The sequence below is a fragment of the Tursiops truncatus genome, chromosome 15, assembly GCF_011762595.2.
Source record: "Tursiops truncatus isolate mTurTru1 chromosome 15, mTurTru1.mat.Y, whole genome shotgun sequence".
Lineage (NCBI taxonomy): Eukaryota > Metazoa > Chordata > Mammalia > Artiodactyla > Delphinidae > Tursiops > Tursiops truncatus.
The window spans coordinates 40197144-40220633 of record NC_047048.1 but is presented as its reverse complement, the minus strand read 5'-3'; the positions used below and the strand labels follow the sequence as shown (position 1 = coordinate 40220633).

Here is a 23490-nt window from a genome sequence, read left to right as displayed (position 1 = left end):
CATACCCCCTTGGTTGGCTCCCCTCCTTTCCCTGTCTCGTCTCCCCTCTCCACTCCCTCGCTTCTGCTTCCAGGGCTTCACCTCAAATAAACTTCCTGCAGCCGGCGGTGTGCTGAAGCAGGCTCGTGTCAGCTCACAAGGGCCAGTTATTAAACTTTCAGCAGTGTTGTAAGTTCACTGATGTATTGGTAGCTTAAAATTGGTCACGGTGTAGGTATTTACACCATGGAAATGAGCAAACGCTACAAACCACAGCTTTTTTTCCCCAGGAGAGCCAACTGTTAAATGTCTGCCAGTCCACCACAGTCTTCAGCCTGGTCCTTGCCTCCGGGTTTGCTTTGGAAGCAAAGAGCGCGAGTAGCAGGTACCCCACTGAACCAACCCGTGAGCATTTATGGAACAAAAGAATCAAATTTGCCATGAGTATTCCAAGCACTCCTTCACTGGCCAAATTAATGATTCTTCATGCACTCAACTATTGGAAGAGGATTGGCTTCTAAATTAAGAGTTAAGGAAGTAGGCAGAGAAACTGAAAGAAAAAAAAAAAAAAACACCAGAAGCTACTGCCACTTGAAACTCATTCAAGACAAAAGTGTAGAAGAAAACTTTGGGACCCTGGGTTACACAAAAATTTATTAGATAGAACACTCAACTTTTAAGGAAAACCAGGAAAGAAAAATATTGATAAAATGGACCACATCAAAATAAAATTTAAGAAAACAACAAAACTTTGCTCTTCAAAGACACTGTTAAGAAAAGGAAGGCCACAGACTGGGGAAAAAGTTGCAAAATATATATTTATAAAGTACTTGTATTCAACATATATAAAGAACATTTAGAACTCAAAAATAAGGAGACAAACAACACAATTAAAAACATGCAAAATATTCGAGCATACACTTAAAGAACATAAATGAATGAGAAATAAGCTCATTAAAAGATGCTCAACAGGACTTCCCTGGTGGCGCAGTGGTTAAGAATCCGCCTGCCAATGCAGGGGACATGAGTTCGAGCCCTGGTCCGGGAAGATCCCACATGCCGCGGAGCAACTAAGCCCGTGTGACACAACTACTGAGCCTGTGCTCTAGAGTCCGCGAGCTACAACTACTGATCCCCCGTGCCACAACTACTGAAGCCCATGCGCCTAAAGCCCGTGCTCCATGACAAGAGAAGCCACCGCAATGAGAAGCCCGCGCACTGCAATGAAGAGTAGCCCCTGCTTGCCGCAACTAGAGAAAGCCTGTGCACAGCAACAAAGACTCAATGCAGCCAAAAAATAAAATAAATTTATAAAAAAATAATAACGAATCTTTAATTTCATAAAGTTAAAAAAAAAGATGCTCAACATTAATAGTCATTAGGGAAATGCAAGTAAATACCACAATGAGATACCTCTACACACTCACTAGAATGGTTGAAATTTAAAAGACCAGCAGTATCGAGTGTTGGTGGGAAGGCAGGAACTCTCATACATCGCTGGTGGGAATACAAAAAGGTACACGCATGTTGGAAAAATGTTAAAAGATGAACTTACATACCACACCCAGGTATTTACCCAAGAGAAATGAGACCATCTGTAGACACTAAATAACTCTTGTACACGGATGTTCATAGCAGCTTTCTTCATAAGAGCCCTAATCTGGAAACAACCCAGATGTGGTTGGATAAAAATGGTGGTACATCTGTACAATGGGCTTCTACCTGGCAATAACATGGGATAAACTCCCTCTGTACACAACCCATACACACGACTACAGGGATGGATCTCAGAAGCATTAAGTGATGAAGGTTACATCACCAGTAATAAAACATACCAATGTCATCCCCACCCCCCCACCATGGGACATGCTGAAAAGAGCACCAGGTCACAGGGGTACTTCACCTGAACAGGTATAACCTCAACCAAATCATGAGAAAACAGGACACAAACTCAAACTGGCCTGGACTCTTCAAAATTAGGACTCTTCAAAATTAGGTCATGAAGAAAGACTAAGGATGTGTCATGGATTGAAAGCAACTAAAGAGACATACAACTAAATGCAATGTGGGGTCCTGGGTTGGACTAGAAAACGAAAAGCTGGTCAAATTTGAATAAGTTCTGTAGTTAGTTAATAGTACCATACCAGTGTTAGTTTCCTGGTTTTGATAACTGTATTCTGGTTATAGGAGAGGTTACCATTAGGGAAAGCTAGGTGAAACATATGTGGGAATTCTCTGTGCTATGTTTGCAGATCTTTCTGTAAGTCTAAAGTTATTTTTAAATAAAAAGTTTTAAAAAATGGTGATTTTTAGTATGCAAATGATACCTCAATATAGGCGATCAAAAAAATAAGCAGTTCCCATTTCTCAAAATGTGACCTAGAGAGTCTGTTGTTTCTTTGAGGAAACTGAAATGAGGACACGGTAAGCACGGGGAGCTCCATCCTCATGTCTCCCCCGACCCATCTGCTACCTTATGTTATGCTTTAATCAAGCATGACCTGTTTTTCCCTGCTTTAGATACACATGTAAATACATATGTACATGCATACAGACACATACAGACACATTTATTCTGCTTATGCCTTCGTTCAAAAAGGGGGGATGTTACTGCTAAGAACTGTTAAACTTTTTCAACAATAGGATTATATTTTGAAACATTCAATTTAGGTCTAACTTTTTTGGGGAAGAAACCCATCTTTAAGAAAAATGGAAGTGGGCAGGTGGTTTTGGGGATGTCTGTTGAGTTTGAGGTGGTGATGCCAATACGTGGACACAATGATGAGCTGGTAGATGTTTAGTAACCGACACTCTGGGTGCAGGGGAAGTCCTGATGTGCAGCATTTGCCGATTTCCATGGTATAAATATCACCCCCACGGCCAATGTTAGGCCACCTCCGTGATGGTGAAGTCGGGAAAAGATGTGCATGGGGGAGTTCCCTGGTGGTCCAGTGGTTAGGACGCTGTGCTTCTACTGCAGGGGGCACAGGTTCGATCCCTGGTCAGAGAACTAAGATCCCACATGGCAAAAAAGATAAATAAATAAAGAGACATGCATGGTTGACTCTTGTGAGCCAGGTGGAGCCACTGCCAGCACACCACGGGACAGATGTGGCTGGTGAAGGGGGCAGGACTCAGTATATTGGTGACTGGGAAAGAGGATCTCACGAGTGTTTGGAGGTGGAAGAGTCCTCTTCATCTGGCTGATAAAAGCCATAGAAAAGTCACGTTGCCACCATCCCAGGAGAGCAAAGAAGACGTAGGGAGAAAAGAACCACAGTTTGCCCTCACGAGTGTGTGAGCTGCAGAGTTAGGAATCATCCAGGGACCCGAGCCCCACGAGGATGCTGTACCAAGGAAGCGCATGCTGCCTGCAGACCCCAAAGGGCCGGGGCTCCGGACAAGCCCAGAGGCCTGCGCATCTCGTTGGCAGCACGTGGCAGAGGCCAAAGAACCAATCAGATGGTGGAGAAGGCCCTACCTCTCAAGCCACTGGGAGTGAAGGGAAGACTTAAAACCTGGGTTTGGAGAAGTGTGGGGAATATTCACATGTAGTGTTTTCTAATTAGACTCCTTTTCTATAATTTTGGGTTTTGAGGTCAGTAAGGATGTCGCACAGGCCTGTCTGTGCCTTAAGAGAGAAAATGCAACACAGAGGAAGAACGGCATGAACCTAACCACTTGGGAGTCTTGGGGAAAAGTATCCCAACCAGGTGTCACAGACCTGTGGGAGAAGCGAGTTACATCTGAGTCGTGCGAGCTGCCAAGCTGAAACTGCCTTTCCTCCCTCCCTTCTTTCCTCCCTGCCTCCCTTTCTTCCTTCCTTTCAACACATTGGCTACTAAAGCACCATGTTTACACTCTGGCTAAAAGCACTGCCTCCTTCTCAATGCGACAAGATTAGTTAGGTTTGCCAGTAGAAAGCCCACACTTATTACGTGGCTTCACTCAGTGGTGAAATGATTCAGCTGACTTGGAATTCTCTGCCCATTTGGGTGATGGGGCAGGGAAGAGGACAATTTAATAAGACAACTGATTATTAACGCCGAGCCCCATTTCCCCACGAGAACATGCTGCGAGTGAGAAAGGAGGTGTATTCTGGAATTTTCTTTATGCCTAAGGCGCACAGTGAAGGATACACGCGGTGGGCCATGTTCAATGCACGTGGTGTGTCTTTTTGTGCACCTTTCAGGCGGTCGGCCTTTCCTCGGCTTGGGTTGATGAAACCATGAGTGTGGTGTATTTGCCACCCAGAGGAGAGGGGTCCCTGAAAGCTCAGGGCAATTCACGATGCCCTCCAGTCATTTACAGAATGACTTTGGGGGCCTTCTTTTTCCCATAAGATAAGAGAACTGGTCTGAGGAGGTCCTTTGATGCGCTGATAATCTCCATTTTATAAATAAGAAACTGATGTTCCTGGGGGGATGGACCAAGTCCTGGGTGCCACTGCATGAGAAGCAGGTCTCGTGAACTCTTTCCAGACTAGTGGTTTTCGGGACACCGCCTGGAGTAATTTGGTGATTATCTGCTGTCCTAAGTTAGCCAGACATCTATTTTCCTTTCCCCTCGTTGAGACTAATGAAAGAAGACATATTGACCATTCTTGAACTGTGAATCTGACAGGTCGGAATTGGATGATGGATTTCTCATCCATCAGTGTTCTCTGGCTTCAGTTGCCTTTAGTTAGGAAGTGTCCAGTCACCACCAGGGGCCTCCGAAAGAATTCACCTTTGCTGCTGCCGAGCCCCACCAGGATCGCGGGACATTCTCTGAGAGGTGATGTCTCTTATTTATCAGCAGCAAGTACATGGGTTCCTCTCCTCCTGTGAGTCTTTGAGCTGAACAATAAGCACAGGTTTTGCTGTCTTTTTCGGGGATGCTAACAGCTGTTTGGGGCGTTTATTAATGCCAGAGTTTGCCAAGGCTGTGTCGAACTCAAAGCAGTTTTCCAAAATTGTACAGAACTAGAAAACCACACTGCTTTACCTAACAGAAGCAAAAGTATCTGCTTAATCCAAGTACATGAGAGAGCAGCCTTTAGCAATACTGGACAGGGCCCTCCTGAGCTCTCCTGCTAACTCTCAGGACCCTTTCTGTGTTGCCATCTCCTTCCAAACAAGGTACACTGGCTTTGTCATCGTGGGCTGGTGGAAGTCCTTTCTTGCCTCCGTTTGGTTTCTCCAATGGACTTTCCTCTCTTCACTAGCCCAGTCCGCTGCAAAACCAGGACATGGAGAAAGTCGAGACACGTTCAGAGTTTGCTAACCTTTATCTCAGCTCTGCCTCGCTGCCTCTGGATGCTCTGATGTGTTACTCTGGGAGGATAGGAGCTGCTATTTGAGGACCCCGTGCTGTATGCACGGTGTCCTGTGAGAGGCTCTGCATGGTTTCCTACTCAGGTGTAACAGCAACGCCATGAAACTGACATCATCAGCAAGCGCCGTGTTATAGGTGCAGAAACTGAGGCTCACCGAGATGAGGTAACTTGCTCAACGGCCCACAGCAGGAAGCTCACCCCAAGCCCAGCGCGACTGCTACTCCCATGACATTCTCTCCCCACCCTTCCTCTTCCCCTCTCCCTAAGCTCTGCTGCAAGTGCATCTAGAGCAGGGCTAGCAAAGAGAAATATAACGTGAGCTACACATACAATTTACAAATTTCTACTTTTTTTTGTTTGTTTGTTTTGTTTTTTGCGGTACACGGGCCTCTCCCTGTTGTGGCCTCTCCCGTTGCAGAGCACAGGCTCCGGACGCGCAGGCTCAGTGGCCATGGCCCAGCCGCTCCACGGCATGTGGGATCTTCCCGGACCGAGGCATGAACCCGTGTCCCCTGCATCACCAGGCGGACTCTCAACCACTGAGCCACCGGGGAAGCCCAAATTTCTACTTTTGAAGTAATATTTTTAGTTCAAGAAAAAGTAAAATATTATATTGCTTATATGTGGAATCTAAAAAAAAATGGTACAAATGAACTTATTTACAAAACAGAAGTAGAGTCACAGATGTAGAAAGCAAACTTATGGTTACCAAGCGGGAAAGGAGGGGTGGGATAAATGAGGAGACAGACTGACATAAACACACTACTATACAGAAAATAGATGACTAACAAGGACCTACTGTATAGCACAGGGAACTCTACTCAATACTCTGTAATGACCTTTATGGGAAAAGAATCTAAAAAAGAGTGGATATATGTATCACTGACTCACTTTGCTGTACAGCAGAAACTAACACAACATTGTAAGTCATCTATACTCCAACAAAAAGAAAACAAGTAAAAATAAGCAAGTGCAATTAATTTAATGTGTTTAAAAACTGAATATATCCACATGATAATCACATAATTATATCACATGCAATTGATATCAACATATTAATGTGCTATCTTACATTCTCCTTTTCCACACTAAGGGTTTGTGATCTGGTGTGCTCCACACTCACCACACACCTCAGCTGGGACGCGCCACCCTTCAAGGGCTCCAGAGACACCTATGGCTGGTGGCAGCCACGCTGGGTATGCACAAAGAATGTCCCGTTTTCCATCTTTGGGTTATTTCTTCTCAAATCGCATTGTTGCCGTTGGACCCATTCCTCTGCCTTTGTGATCAACACTTCGGATTCACTGCCTGCCTTTTCTGAATCATTTTCCTTGCTTTCCCACACTGCTGGCTGTTCTCAGGTGGTCCGCCCACCTGCATAAGTTCCCTACGACATCACCCAAAGGGGCACCGGCTTGTCTGGTTCTCTGAATGCGCCCTCTCTTTTATACCCCAACATTTTATACTTCCATGGTGTACGTTCCTGGAAACATCCCAAGGCAGACCTGCCCATTCAACACACACCCTCTCTCTGCCCCACCCCCCTGGTCCTGGGTGTCGTCTTCACTTGCACAAGATCATTTAAGAGGCTTGGGGTGGCCATCCCACTGTCAGCTCAGGTACGGCATCACTGCACGTTAATGGTTTCATCCGCGGTCCTTTTACACACCTCGCCAGGCATTCTGTTATTAAATATTTACCGAGTACCAATAATGTCAGAGACACATCCTGAGGGGCTGAGGAAGAGGTAAGGATTATTCCCATCTGGACTCCAGCCTGTTGAAGTTTACACAGCTGTGTTTCAGAGAGGCCATTCTAGCCTTTGATGAGTGAGAGCTCACAGCTTCTGAGCTGAGTGTATCCCTCTCACTGTGAAAGTCACCTCAGTTTCTTGCGATGCAGTCACCTTATAGTATCTGTAATCTGCATACCCCCTCCCCACAGCTTTTAAGCGTTCTGTCAATACCCACTACCACTGCCATCCATCACACACAGGTACACACACACAGGTATGCACAATTACGCACACACAGGTGGACAGGCTGCCCGTCTGCTGTAAATTGCATATGATGTGGCAGAACAACTCTCTAGATGTTAAAAGAAAAGGAAGGGAGAGAGGGAGAGGCAAGCCGGTCGGGGTCTCTGCAAGCTCTGAGAACTGTACACTTTGGCTCTCGCCCACCACATGGACATGACAAAGTCCTACTGAGTATGCATTTATGGACTCTGGTAAGTATGTCCCCCTTCTTTCCTCTGAGGATGCAAGATGACACAGGTGTAGGCTGTCACCCAATCTTGTCCCTTCTTGTTCATAGAAACTGACACCCAAGGTAGTCGGGAGGGAACCTCCCCAACAGTGAGAGTTATGAGCCCAGGAGAGTGGAGGCGGCCGAGCAAATCCAAACAGGGAATTTCAAGAGGAGGCAGAAGGAAGAAAACCAGATCTTTTGAAATGCTTAACCTCCAGGTCAGAAGTGAATGGAATCAGCTGAAATCAGATGCTGTTTCATAATGAAATTATATCAGGCCCCTTTGCTGGAGCCCAGAGATCCAGCTGGTCAACAGTGAAGGAATGAATCCTATTGGGGCATAAAATAATGGAAAGAAACGCCACTACTGGGGGAAAGTAGGGAGACCTGTTCTATTTTCCTAAACTTCTAAGGAGATGGCCGCAGGAGGAGCAGCTATGCTCTAAAGACCTCAACAATTTGGTGTTGGAATAATGTCCACATCAGTAGGATGTATTGGGTGGTCTTTCCCTCAGCTGGGAGGCAGCTGTGGAGACAGCAACACGACAGGGCTGAGTTTTACTTTGCAGATGCCAAAGCCGTCTGCAGAGATCTGGGGATGTGGGAGGAGAGCTGTTCCTATCTGCTTTTTCCTCTGCTAAAGGGAGAGGCTTAGCGGAATTTTTCTATTCCTGGCTAAAGCCTGAGCCCCAATTTTGTATCCTACGGGGAGAGGATTATTTCCAGAATGTACTAACAATGAGACATTCAAAGAAAGGAAGAATTTTTTCTCAAGATAAATCTCTAAGGCAACGGAAGTCTTTTAGGTGAGAGGTAACTAAATTGAAAATTGTTTCCAAGCCAATGAAAGAGCCAGCAGCAGGGAAGTGAGTAGCTTCCTACACAGTCAGCAAAACCATCTTTCTAGTTTTTGTCTTATGCTTTGGCTTTTGAGATTTTGATATATTTTGAGCCCCAAGAGCGGATCAGGCAGCTGAGGTCAGGCTGTTTGGTCCTCTAGGGAGTGAAGGGAAGGAGGAAAGAAGGTAATAACGTAGTGTCTCAAAAGCGATCCTAGGATTCGTTAGGAGGAAAGTTGAGAGTGTGCCCCACAGGGTGGGGGATCGGCAGGAGAATGGCCTTCCGTTGGAGTCCTTTAGTCCCCAGGAGCCAAAGCAACGGAGGGTTCCCAGGCTAAAGGTCGCCTGTCCCACCAACAAGGGCGGTGTGTCTCTAGAGGTCTCTAGAGGAGACCAGGAGGATGCAGAGTACAAAGAAAAGCAAGACTCATGGTGCGCTATAGCAACTGCACCAAGGAATTTGTTCTCCTACGCCCAACCCGAGGGCAGTGGAAGGTCGTATGGATGTGTGATGGGGAAGAGGGAGTGATCATTAATTAAAAAACAATACCATTTCTGTCTTAATTTTTGGAGATTTCATTATACTATAGATGTGGATGATCTCAACATCCTGACTCTCCGTTTCTTGAATTCTTCCCGTCCAAGGGTCTTATCCGCCACCCTACCTCAGATAACTGTGGAATCACACCATGGTAGACTTTGTCATTATTAATACCTCAAAGCCATCCCTTCCACCCTGATCACTTCCTCCACCTTCCCAGTGTATTCCTCGAACATCCCGACTCCAACAGTCCTTTCCCTAAATAGAGCTTCCATCTTGAAACCACGAGGACCAAAGAGAAGCTTTGCCAGCCAGAAAGATGGCGCATCGATTACACTGCAAAGGCACGCGCTAGCCCTTGAACTGACTCCTGGGAAATCCCTCCCTGGAGATAAATAGGCACCTGTGAGTTTAAGCCACTCTTCATTGAGTTTTCTATCCCCTGTAACTGAACACAACTCCAGTGGTGCAGGGCCCACCTGAGCCATGGCTCCAGTTCTCCTGTCCCCTCCCCACTCTCATTTGCTCTCAGACCTCACTGACAACTTGGTTCAAATGTACCTACCACGCTCACCTTTACCCTCATTTGCTCTGAATTACTGCCTCTTTTTAAGGTTTTCAGTCCAGTTCCTTAAACAGCTCATGACTTTCAAGGCACTTCCTCCCTCAACCATACTTAGCGATGACCATTCTACACAGGTACAATGTACGGGTCTAGCAGACACAGAGAGAAGGCTCGGAGTGACATCTCCTTGGGCAAAGACCTAATTTCATTTTGACATCATGCTGCTAGGCTTCAAGTTCAAAATAGAAGGTAGAAATGAATGTCCACTTTTCTTGTCCACATGGACATGTGCACATGGGCGCACACACACACACACACACACACACACACACCAAACCTCAAGCTTCTCCAATTGTGATTTTGTGGCTACACATGTGGCTCTCAGGCCTGGTCCATAAAGACCTTTCCTATCATGCTCCTCCACATGTGACCCCTTCTGCTGGCTGCTGTCACGGTCAGGAAGATCTTGGAAGCCACACGCAGAAGATGGCAGAGGCCCCGTGGGTCCAGGCCCTTGGCTGACCTGGAAATGGGCTAACCCCACTCCTCGGAATGTTGTGCGAGGAGGAGGTGTCTTTTGTTCGGTTTGTCCCATGATGCATTTAGGGGTCTGTGGTGGGCAGAATTCTGACGGCCCTGGTGATACACATACGCTTTCTTGCAGTTATTCAAACACTCATATAGTTGCTGCTAAAGACAGAATTTGCCCGTATAATTAAGATCTCTAAGCAAGTGACTTTCAGACAGGGAGATAATTCTTGGTGGGGCTAACCTACACAGGTGAGCTCTTCCTGGTGAGAGAGATTCAAAGCGTGACAGGCACCTGCCTTAAGGATATTCCCCGTGATGGCTGATGCTTGATTTTAGCCTTGTGAGACACTGAGGAGAGAAGCCAGTCACAGTGTGCCTGGACATCTGACCTACGAATGGTGAGAAAATAAATAGGTGCTGTTGTAAAGTTCTAAGTTTGTGGCCACTTATTACACAGCAATGGGAAACTAACACAGGATCTATTTGTCACTGTAATTAACCTCCCCTAACTGGCACATTGGCCTATTTACTTTAGCGGTGGACTCCATGTAACATCTCATTGTCAAATTTTTAGAAAATTAGTGATAAAGAAAGCTTCTAATTAATGACACAGATTTTCCAAGGCCATTATTTATAGTGTCAGTGTATGTGAAAACAAATACCTTACATTGCAGGCCAAGCCTTCTAATTTGTGACCAGCGTGTTCCTTGAAAGCAGAGGGGCCATTCTAACTATGCAACACCAGGGAAGGACAGACACCAGCGGGTCAGAATAGATACGGCCGGATCGGCGCTGCTGAGAAGGGCCGAATGTCAGCCTGGCTTGTAAGCCAACACCTTTCATGCTAGAGCCACACTCTTCCACGTACCGGGGCTTGAACTAATCCGCAGGATGACTGAGAAAGCCATGCAAATTCAGAGGAGAGAAGAATGCAGTCAGAAGAAGTCTAGTATGACTAAAAGTGGCTGGGCATTTTTGGATGATCTGGGAGGGAAGGGGGAATCCTTGACTGTACCACAGCTCCCAATACTTGGTTATTTTGCTAAACTCTGCAGCGATCGCTACAAAGATGTCCTGATTTCTGGGCTGTGCCCAAAGCAGATTTATCCAATTAGAGAGAGGCTGGAGCTACCACGAGGGCTGAGGTTTATTAGAAATCATGAATCTTCTCTTGCCCTGGCTCTGGGCACCATCAAAGCAACTGCAGTTTCAGCACCTGCATCCGAGCTCGGCTCAGGGTGAAGGGAGGGTGGGGGAGGGAGTTGATTTGGGCCTGGCCATTCACCCAGCTGTGCTGAACAAGCACATCTCTGCACTGGAAGGGGGCTGGGGAGGGAATATGGCAGCAGCCATGTCGATGTAGTCACCTGTGAGATGCTGGTTCATTTCATTTCACTCATTCTCGAACAGCTTTACTGAGGTGTAATTTACATACCATAAAACTCACCCACGTAACTGTACAGTTTGATGAATTTTGTCAAATTGTACACAACTGTGCGACCATCACCACAGTCCAGTTTTAGAACACTTCCACCCCCACCAACGTTCCTCCAAGTCCATCTGTAGCCAGTCCTTGCTTCTACCCCCATATGCGAGCAACCAATGATCTGCTTTCTATACCTTTAGCTTGACTTTTCTACCAACTTCACATAACAGATCACACAGCGTCTAGTCCTTTGTACCAGGCTTCTTTTGCTCAGCTTAATGCCTGTGGGGCATCCATGATGTGTCAGGCGTGGGATAGAGTGATGAGTGAAATTGACACAGTCCCTACCTTCATGAAGAACTGAGACCAGCAGGGAGACAGATGTTAATCAAACGATCCCATAAATAGCTGTATAATTACACATTCTGATAACTGCTATCAGAGGAAGGGGCCCTCTTAGCTCACACAGACAGGAGACGTGATCCGATCTGGGTCAGAGGAGGCTACAGAGAGGAGGGGATGTCTTAGCTGAGATCTTAGGGATACACAGTAATTAACCTTACGAAGAGGGAGAACAGACAGCTACAGCTAAAGGAATGGAAGGAGGTCACAGCCGTGGGAGCACACGGCGGGGGTGCGATGGGTGGGTGGTTAAGGAAGGACATGGGGGGATGCTAGCCTCAGCCTGATCCGGAGGAGGACTCTGGAGTGTGAATGGCCCCAGAGAGCTGTCTCACCCAGAGGCAAGAGCCCATGGGTTAATGGGCAGTAGAGATGGAAAGTAAATAGAGCTGGGTACCCCTTGCTTCTCACCCTGTAATGTGCATACGAGTTTCCAGAAGATCTTGCTAAAATGTAGATTCCGATTCAGTAGATCTGGGCGGGGGGGCAGAGATTCTGCATCCTATCCGCCACCAGGTGACACCCGTACTGGTGGTCCATGGACCGCACTTTGAGCAGCCAGGACTGAGAAGGCCAGGTAGTGGATTCAGCAAGGCAGATGGTGCCAGGTTTCCAGGCTGTGCAACTACATGAAGGACAGCTCCAATTTCAGAGCAAGGAGAGTCCATAAAGGGGCCAGGTTTGGGAGGCAAGGCCTGGATTTACTCCTCTGCGCAGACAGCTTGAGAGTGAGTGCTTGTGACTGTGCCACAGAGAAGAGAATCTCCGACTGGAAGAGACCTTCAAAATGATTCATCTGCCATTCCTGAAAACGAAGGGAGACCATGCTTCCCAGTTCTTGGTGTTTCCTGCCTTGTGGGGGGCAGGGGCGGGAATGGGATGGGGGATAAAGAGTGATGGGGTAGGGGAGCAGGGCTTTGGTTCTTCCAGTAACTTCTGGAAAGCAGCTCTGTTATATATATTGATGAGATTTGGTTTACAATCTATTTCTAAAAAAACCAAAAAACAAAAATAGGGGGAGGAATGAAAGGATTTGGTATCACGCGGCATCCAGAGGCTGTGGCCTGATTGTTGGCCGTGGCAGAAAAGCCCTCTTATCATCTTGGCCCCAGGTTCCTCCACAGGCTCAGGGGTGTGGGGAGGGTGTAGCTGGTTCCGCCCCAGCCACAAAATGCTCCTCAACAGCTACATCCTGGGGAAGGCCCAGGGCAGAAAGGCTCAGGCCAGCTACCTGCTTGGAGGATTTTAAGAAATGGTGTTTACTTCTAAGGAAGTGGAAGCACCCTACAAATCAGTCGGTTTGTAACAGTAAAAGGGAAAACGGAACTTACACAGTTCTCTGTCTCTTCCGGGAACTGGAAAAAGTACAGGCCTCCAAACTGCACTTCACCCCTGCTCCGTGGACATGCTGCAGGTTGTCTCTCAGTGGGGGCAGGTGGCCTCGGGATACACGGGGGGATGGGGAAGGGAGGTGGCCAAGCAGCAGGACCCAGACTCTGCATCTCCAATCCTGTCTCTGAGGGACTCGGTCATAACATCCCTTCTTTCCCAGGAAGGGCCAGGGAGTACGGCTGACCTAGATGTTTGCTTCCTTTCAACTCCACATGGGAGCAAAAGTCGGAAAACAGAAGCCCTTTTATCTGGTCTTAATTAAACACAGTCTGCATAGAGGGAGCTGCTCTGAACAAGGGTGGGAGCAAAGCCAGCTGACCCCAGGGTAGTAGCTCTGATGCGGAGCTCAGGCGTACCTGGTACCTGTATGGAAGCTGGGAGTCCTTCCTGCCAGGGTTGCATTTGTCCCCCTTCCTGTCTGAGCTACTCACCAACTCAGACCTGCTCCCGAGGGCTGCCTAACTGTGTACAGCAGTGTGTGGTCTTCCCACCTGCATGGTAAGCATCTCGAGTGAACAAGCCCCTTCTCCTATTCCCCATACGCATTCCTCACACCTCCGTCACCACTCTGAGCCTAACAAGGGAGCTGTGTGGTTCCTGAACACCATGTGAGTTCGCTCCCGCTATGTCTTGTGTTCATGATGAACCTACACAGCCTTATTCATCCTTTATCCTCAGACCCAGTGCTAGGAGGAAGCGGCATCCCTTCTTGCCGCTCCTATCCCCCTGCCTGTTCCCCTTGGTGTCCTGCAGGGAAGCTGATCTGAGGTCAGAGTTCAAGTTACTAGTGCGCAGGTTGCTTCACTCAAAATGACCTGCGTGTGTGCCTGCTCCCTTTCTTTCTGTCCCACATGCGTATCAGGTCCATAGTGGTGACTGTGCCACCTCGGCCTTGTGCATATATTTCCATCAAACTATCAGAGTTTGGTGCTGTGGTTGTCAGATGCTCACCTAGTTCTTCATTTTGCTATTGTCCTTTGCTAGGAGATGCCCCCAGACAGGCGGAGTAAGCGTGGTGATTACCAAGCACCCCCCATCACCTCCTCCTGGGGGAATTTCATCCTGGGGGCAAGAATGACACTGCTCGGGCAGACTTCCGGTTGCACATCTATGCACAAGCGCTAGGATTTCAGGTGCTCTTTCTATGCTTTTTTTTTTTTTCCTTTTGAGGTCTCTGGTGACGCTATTTGTGCGCCCTGCCTGGATGGCTAGAATCTCAGAACAAAGAGAAGGAATGAGAACCGTCCACCTTCCAGGCTGTTCTAGTTTCCCCGCTCCGCAGGAAGACAGGGCGTCGTCTCACCTGGCTGGGTTTCTACGGGGCCAGGTGCACACCGGGCAGCTCTCAGCGCCCCTTGGGGGAGGAGCCTGAGATGTCAACACTGTCATTTGGAATCGCTCTCCCAGCCTGCGGCTGGTCCTATCTGACAACTTCAGATGCGGTAGATGAGGTCCTTAGTAGGTAGTTTTGATTTTGGAAAGTGGTCCAAACTCTCTGGAGGTAAAATGTGTGAACCCAGCGGATGGCCAGGCTACATAACCATATTCGCGATGGAAACAAAGAAGGAAGGTAACACAAGGACCCTGATTTTCTAGAGGTACTCATATACCCCAAACTCTTCCCCGAAAAGGAAGGGCTCTGAAAACGCTTGGGATAAGGCAGGTCACTGGAATGAATGTGTGGCCTCCAGGACACTGTTCTGCAGAGGGCACGGCTCAGTTCAGTGAGTACATTCTGGAATCTATGTAAAGGCAAACCGTGCTGTTTACACCAGGAATTTCACCTGAGACAACACTGGATTCTAAAGCTCAGAGCTTTGCCATCCTCTTTGCACAGATACTACCCTTAGGTAACCAGCTGTCCCTGGAAACCTAGTTTATTTTTCAACTTAACCAACACTTACTGGTTGTCGGCCACCTACAAAGCGTGGTGCCTGGTTCTTCCCAGAACACACGATGCAGTGCTTCCTCTATGGCCTCTGAAGACTTCCCATCCCACCCAGGGCTCCCTCCCCAGGGCTCCTGCAGGAGCCTCCGGGTCACCTCTCTGTTACTCGCCTTTGCATCGCCAGCACCAGCACCTGCTTGGCACATAATAGGACCTCAGTAAAGACTTGCTGAATGAATATTTCGTGGGCCAGGTCCTTCAGAGGCTCACAGTGACAGCCCAGTCTCAACATTTTCTATGCCCCCGCACTTCAAAAAACCACTCTCTTTCTCTGCAAAAATCCACCAGTGTCCAGTTTTCCCTTTCCTTGTCAGGGCCCCCTCCAGGGGTAGTGACACAGGCACCATCCGCCGACTTCACTGCTCCAGGGTTTCTGTAGAGATATAAGTGCGATTTCACCTGGGCCTCAGCATTCAACAGCTCAGGTGTGCCTGCTCTGGGCACTGCCTCTCAATGCTGCCCCCATCTCTCCCCTTCTGACTCCACCTTCCAGCCCAGCTACAGGTCCCCCAAACCGACTGGTTGATTTGACAATGTTTTGCCAGGTGGGATCCCTTGGAGTCTCATTTGGAGTTGCCATTGGTTTGGATCCCTGACAGACTGTACACGCCTGGAGGCAGGAGTGGAGGCTTCATCCTCATTCTCTCCCTACTCTCCCGCCCCCGCCTCCACCCCCTGGCAGGGCTGGTTGCCTGCACGTAGTAAGAGTGTCACAATGCGTGTTGACTCATCCCTTACAGCTGATGACTTGAAAACCAGGAGGATGTGGGAGAAGAGGAACTTGGATAGACCAGCTGGACACAGCTCGCATCCCACAGGCCTGCTTGCTAAAGTCCCAACTGGTAAGCACGTCCTCCCCCCAACCCCTTTTATTTTAATGATGCTAATGTTTCTTATATTTCAGGTGAGCATTTTATATTTGAAGGGGAACATTCTGGAAATAATGACCAAGTTCCCAAGAAATGACTTTGATGAGGAATGAGACCACGCATCCTAAGACTGGTTCTGAGGGGCAAGGATGCTGGGATTCCAGGCAAATGGGGAAGGAGGAGGGGGAGGGGGAGGTTTCCACATCGTTGGATTACACCTCCAAACCGTCTTCCTGCAGGATGTGTCATAACCAGGGACATCACAAAGTAAACAGTGATACTTGTGAATGAAAGCTTTACATTGACTTGGGAAGGAAGCGGGAAAGAAAGAAAGGAGATGGTTGGGTGGAGCAGGAGACCTATCCCCCAGAGCATAAAACATGTGTTGGGATGGAGAAGGATTAGGGCAGCCTGAACATCTAGAGACGTCTCCCAGTGCACTGCCACTGTCAGCGCTATTACTATTAGCAACTCTTTCACACAAGTCATCATGAGTTTGGTCTAAAAGGAAGGTTTAAGCAAAGTATGTTCACTCAAAAGGGAGAACAGAGTAAAAAATTGCTTTTAAATCAGAATGCGTGAGCTAATTGTATGGGGTTTCTTATACCAGCCAGCTTTCGGGTCTTCACCATTTCACGCTCTTACCAAGCATGGTTTTTCAGGGTTATTCCACAAGAAGCAGGGGAGGGGCATGGGAGAGTACTAACTTATTTGTAATTTTTAAATTACTTCAATGTTTATACATTTCAAATACATTTAAAGTGACATTGTTATTTAAAGAGATTTTCTTTTTTTTTTAAGATGAAAGTTACTTTAATTTATTTATTTTAATTTATTTATTTTTGGCTGTGTTGGGTCTTCGTTTCTGTGCGAGGGCTTTCTCTAGTTGGCGGCGAGCGGGGGCCACTCTTCATCGCGGTGCACGGGCCTTTCACTGTCGCGGCCTCTCTTGTTGTACGGCACAGGCTCCAGATGCGCAGGCTCAGTAGTTGTGGCTCACGGGCCTAGTTGCTCCACGGCATGTGGGATCTTCCCAGACCAGGGCTTGAACCCATGTCCCCAGCATTGGCAGGCAGATTCTCAACCACTGCGCCACCAGGGAAGCCCAAGATTTTCTTTTTATTAACACTTGTCACTGATCTTTGGTGATTGTAACAGATGAGTTAGGACTACACTATAAAGGAAAGGAAGGTCAGAGATGTTTTGCTTTTTCCTCTCAGCTTCCTTTACCATTTCTGAAAATAATTTTGGAAATAAAGCAAATCGAATGCAAACTCTTCCCCATTCCTGCAGCACAGAATGTCAGGAAATCCGTTTCGCCAGTCTTCATGCTCTATTAACCACCCACACGTAACACATGGGATGTTTAGTCCTCATTTTGGCACTGGCTTCATCCCTTCCATACTGTTTGGAACGTACAATGTGGAGGAGTTGGTGTTACCGGCCTCTGAGAACCTTCTGGTTTCACATTTCTGTAAAGGAACAGCTTTTGCATTTTCAAGGCAGATTAGAGAATGAGTTTGCATTTTAAATGAGCATTCTGGGCTGTGCAGGTTGTGCCGGAGCAGGACCACCTGAGTCTCCCACACTCCTCCTCCTGGCAGAAGGGACCACCACTTAGAAGGCAGATTCTGGAGTGTGGGAGACCCCAGTTCTGGTTCTGAACATGTTTCCTGAGTGACCTTGGATGGGCTACCTGTCCTCTCTGAGCCTTAGTTTCTTCGTTTGTAAAATGGAGCAGATTATAGCAAATATGTATACGTTTTTGGGTTTTTTTGTTGTTTTTTGTTTTGCGGTATGCGGGCCTCTCACTGTTGTGGCCTCTCCCGTTGCAGAACACAGGCTCCGGACGCACAGGCTCAGCGGCCATGGCTCACGGGCCCAGCCTCTCCGGGGCATGTGGGATCCTCCCGGACCAGGGCACGAACCCGTGTCCCCTGCATCGGCAGGCGGACTCCCAACCACTGCGCCACCAGGGAAGCCCATGTATACGTTTTTTACTGTGTCTGTGTTATGAGTACTGATGTCCATCATCCACCAGTATCGAAAGAAGATGGGTCCAGGGTCTGCGCTAACCACCTACCCACACTGTGAGGCTAACAGCTGTGCCCCTGGCAGCTTGAACTCCTGGAGGAAAAGTGTGAGTAGCAGACCCCGCGAGCTCTGGGGCCATTGGTGTGAAGAGCACCCTCGGCCAGCTGAGATCCAGCGGGGGTGTGCACTCCAGGCTGCCGCCCAGGGCTGCAGAAGGCAAGAAGCGGTCCCTGTGCTTAGGCCGCATTTCACCAGTGACTCAAGGATTCTGATTTATGTTTCCTTTGTTATTGTAATGAACATATTATAATCGAAGAGTTTGATAAATTTTGACACTTGAATCCACCTATGGCATCAGTAACCAGATGAAGAAACAACAGAACACGACCAGTACCCCACAAGCCCCTCATAGTCCCTAACGCCTAAGACTAACCATTATCCTGACTTATATCTGTTTTTGTACCTTAATATAAGTGGAATCATACAGTCCACATTCTTTTGTGTGAGGCTCAGTACTCTGGTGTGAGATTCAGCCACACTGTTGCAAGTCGTTGTAGATCATTACCATGGCTGTGTAGTCTTCCACTGTGTGACATTAGCACCATTTATTTATCCCTTCCAATACTGATGGGCATTTGCATAGTTTCCAGTGTTCGGCTATTACAAACGATGCTTCCGTGGGCATTCTAGTACATTTGGTGCACACACAATGTGCATTTCTCTTGATGCACAGGAATGGGATTTCGGGGTCACAGAGCAACCCCACACTGCTGTTCAGCTTCAGTCCTTACTGCCAAATACTAATCATTTTACTAAGTGATCGCATTAATGCATAATTCCACCAGCAGCAGATGGGAGTTCCAGTTGCTCCACATCCTTGTCAACGCTTGCGATTGCCAGTCATTCATTTCAGCCGTGCCCATGGATGTGGAGTTGGTACTGCACCACGTTTTAAATTTGCATTTCCCTGATGACTAATGGAGTTGAGCAACTCTTCATACATTTACTGGCCATCTGAATTTCCTCTTCAATGAAGTGTTTGTTCACTTCATTTGCTCTTTTTCTTCTATGGGGTTGTCTGTCTTTTTTCTTATTGATTTGTAACAGATTTTTAATAGATTCTGAATAAGCATCATTTGCTTTGTGTGTGTGTGTGTGTGTGTGTGTGTGTGTATTTTGAAAATACCACTAGGCTTGGGAATGTGCCACTGGGTAATGAAGTGTAAAAAGGAAATAAAGGGATAAGCCTGGAAGGGATGGGGAATGAGGCTAGAACTCGATTCTCTGCTTAGGATAAAGCCCTTAGCCTGGAGGAGGACAAGAGCATGGAGAAGAGTAAGAGGAGAAGTGACAGTTCTGGAAGTCTCTGGGACAGACACAGGGAATTCGGTCTTCGTCTGTGGCTAATGGAATTCTTGCTACTAAAAGTAGGCAAAAAACAAGGAAAAACAATCTTCCTTGAAAATGCCAGTCAAGAAGAGAAAGGATATAAAAGGAACCATAAAGGAGAGTGAAGAGACCCAGAGTCATAAGAAATTAGAACCCCAGAAAATTTCATGTAATCTGTAAAATACAGGTGCCCCAAACTTAGCCAAAGGAGGGCAAGCAACTGTGCAGAGCACGTGTCACATTTCCCGAGGGGCCCTGTCTCTCAGGTGCCTGGAAATACGATTCAGGATGAGGAACAAAGGAGAAATGTCCTCCTTGTATAGGTCTGATTTTTATAAGAATCCCTCATCATTATGGGGCTCCTGCAGGGGGTGAGGTTGTGCTAACGAAAGAGAGACCCAGTTTCAAAACTTACAGGGTAATATGGAAGAACATTTTGTATTCTATTACAAGTTAATCACTAAAAGTATGTTGCCTATAAGCTTAAATTACACGTAATGGCCCATCTCTGGGAACCCTGCCTCCCAGGTAATGAACAGTAAGCTAAAATACCTTTGTTTAGCTCACAGGAAACATCCTGACCAGGCCCACCTGTGAATGACTGGGGTGGGGGAGGAAGAAATTCACAATCCCCTCCGGAGACTTACAGGAACCAGGAAACTTTTGACTTTACTCCTTTCCCTTTTAGCATAAAAGAAGCCTGAATTCTAATGCAAGCAAGAAGTTTCTTGGGAAGCCACCTTCTCGGTCTGCTGGCTTTCCGAATAAAGTCGCTATTCCTTGCCCCAAAAACTCTTATCTCAAACTTACTGGCCTGTCGTGCATACGAGCTGGACTCAGTAACAGCAATGCAAATGAAAAGACCATTATCTCTCAACGTTGCATTGATGTAGAGGGACATGAACACAGATAGTCCCCAATGCATTAATATGTGGCTCTTGAAGGGGTCCTGGTATTAGCACATGAACACAGACATCTCTGCCTTTCAGGAAATCCAAAGTGCTGGAAAGAAAAGGATGGTCTCAGCTGGTTCTCTTCTGATACGCCCCTGCTCTCTGGCTCCTCCTGAGAAAAGCCAGGGTCATCTCTCTCTTAACAGCCAACACTCACTGAGGACCTGGGGAAGTCCAGCGCCGGGCAGTGTTTTATATACATCTTCCATCTAATCCTCACGCTGTAGGTTATATTATCTTCTTGTCTTTGAGGAGGGAATACTCAGCTCAGGAAGGCCACGTAACAGGTACACGGTCTCGCCCCGTTCCTCGGGGGAGGTAGAATCCTAACACAGGTCTGCTGCTGCCCACCCGCCTAACACCGTGCGGTCCTGCCCCCACCTTGCCGCTGACATGAGGCGCGTCCTGAAATCAGGGATCCCGCTGTGGTGAGATGGGTGGTCCACCACGCTGCTCTGCTGTGGGTACAAGGGGACCATGCTGACACCACCCAGCCTCCTGTTCACAGTAGTCACGGTCCATCAAGTTGCCACAAACACCAAAGAGCGAGGACCCCTTCCTCCAAGAGGAAATACAGGACCAGGTCCCTGTGGGCCTTGAGTCATAATGTTTTCATCAAAGGATCAACCCAGAACCTTGTTTTATCTGTGTTTCTCTTTAAAAACACCTCATTTAACATATACTGTTGAGTCATTAGCACTGAACTCGCGGCCGACAGCACTGTCACTCATGCCTGAACGGAGCTCCTCTAACGTGTATTTTCTCCGTCAGGCACATCCCAGCCTTCAGGCGCAGGAAGCCTAGACAGCTCTTCAGCACTGTGCTTGGAGGCAACGGGGAACAGCAAAATCACTCCCCGAAAGCACAGAAATGAGGAAAGTGTGGCACCAAGTGGGCTGTGAGTAGGATGCTCGTTGACAGTATCAGAGCCCAGGCGGGAGGCCGAGTGTTGCCTCGCTCGACCTAAGCTGAGAATGTGTGCGCACAAATATTGATTTGGGGGCTACAGATAAATTTTAGCAAGTAGGCCAATCTGCAAATGCAGAATCTGTGAATAATGAGATCAACTGTGTATTTGTTGGTTGACTGATCCAAGGTAAAGAATCTTCTTTATTAAGTGCTATGCGCTTGAGCGAACAGTGATCTCAAGTAAAATACTGAACTAGGCAGAGCGATGACCATGCTTTCACGCTGCTACAGATCACGAAGAGAAAATTTTCTTCCGAAGACTGCAGAGACCACTGGGAACAGCCGTGCAGTGTGTGCACTGCACAAGCCTTTCAGCTGAGGGGAGGGAGCTCCCAGCCTCTACCCAGTGGCTTAGTTCTACACTCTGTTTGGGCTGCTCTGCCCGGGAGGGGGCGCTGTTTTGTCATGCGTCCAGAGACCCTACACATGCTAGTGGTGGCCTCTCGAAGTGCTCCCTGAATGATTTTCTACAAACTCCCCCGAAGGCCTATGAGGTGAGCAGGGACAGGTAGCCGCACGCTGGTATTCCTGTTGGCAGTCAAGTGGTTTGTCCTGGGATATTCCAAGAGTCACTCTTCCAACGCACGTGCTCCTTTCAAGGCTGACAAACCAAGGGGTCCTCTGGGCAGTATCCATCTGTGTCGTGTTTCCTGTAGGCAATGGGACGGACCAGCAGAGGGCCAAGGCTGCCACCTGCCGGCTCAACTATTTTCCCCATTTGGGGGTTCACTCGATGCTGCCATGTCTCCACCATGACTGAAGAAGCCCAGGGCCGTGGATGGCAGCTGGCTGAGGCTGGCACATGGTCAAGTCTCTAACAGACCAATTTCCATCCTGGCCTATGACGATGTAAAGATCTGCCCACAGGTGACCAAAGCCCAGTGTTCCCAACAGACTTCTGTCATTTCCACGCTGGCCTACAGATCCTGAGCAACGTATCTAACAGGATGCAGACAAAGACAAATCCCAAGTCCCAAAAGACCCCCATCCTGCCTGTGGGGCAACTGCTGGTGCCTCCAACCTGTGACACCAGCATCCCTGCTCACACTCTCCTGCTTCCTGGACAGACACCATGGAGAAATCCAATCACCAGCAGTACCCACTTTCTGACGCATCCAACCCAGGCATCCTCCGCCTCCTCCCACTATCTCTCCTCAGAGTCGTGCGGCCCAGGTTAACCTCCCCCTTCCAGAGATGCTCTGGAAGCTCCTCTGGGCCTGTCCCCCCAGTCCTCTTGCTGCAACAATGAAAAGAACTGAACTTTGTCCTCGAGTGACTGAAGGAACATTTCTGGTCATCTCTGATTGCTGGACTTTGATGCCTGAGAATCCCATTTTATTGCGAGGGAGAAGTATAGACTCACCTCCAGTGGGGGCACGGCAAAGTGGATTCTAGGGTGGTTTTAGTCTTGTGTAATCTCCATCAGCAGGCCCTCCAGCTCCCGACACCCCAAACAAACATGCCATCTAGTTCCAGAACTCTGTTTCTTTGTTCCACACACACAGCTTCAACAGGAACCCCAGCCCTGTTCTCCCAACCAAATCACCTCCCCCAAAGACCCTCCTGCCCAGAAATTTGGAAGTCTTCATTTTCTCATGCTCATTTCTCCTTGGCTTTAGATCCACGGGAGCTGCTTTGTGAACTGCCTTTACCAACAGGATGCAACAGAGGTGACACCATGCCAGTGGGGAGCTGAGGGCAGCTACTGACTGATCTCTTGGGACCCTGTCCAGATGCCATGTGACTAAACCCAGGCTAGCTCGTTGGAGGATGACGCAACAGGTGGCCCCAGCTGACAGCCCGTCATCTGCCCAAAGCCAAGCTGCCTGGCTGCTGACAACTGATGACAGACACACGAGGAAGTCCAGCCCAGACCGGAAGAACCACCTGGTGGAGCCCTGCCCAAACTGTTGAACCACAGAACCATAGCTAAATAAGGTGTTCTTGGTTTAAGCTACTAAAATGGAGGGTCCTTTGTTACACAGCTGAAGCTGACTGATACAACATCATTCCTTTAGTGCTGAGATCATTAATGATCCCTGAGGGTGGTTAGTCATTGTTACTCAAAGTAGGATGTTAGCAAACTC

The 23490-nt window shown here is 47.9% G+C and overlaps 1 protein-coding gene and 1 non-coding gene across 9 annotated transcripts in view; one reads left to right on the top strand and one right to left on the bottom strand.

Moving 5' to 3' along the window:
* Positions 1-23490, bottom strand: part of SLC24A3 (solute carrier family 24 member 3) — a 460451-nt gene that overhangs the window by 147256 nt on the left and 289705 nt on the right. The window lies entirely within an intron of this gene.
* TRNAR-UCU (transfer RNA arginine (anticodon UCU)) lies at positions 2917-2989 on the top strand. Its single transcript has one exon. It is a non-coding gene; the product is annotated as a tRNA-Arg (tRNA).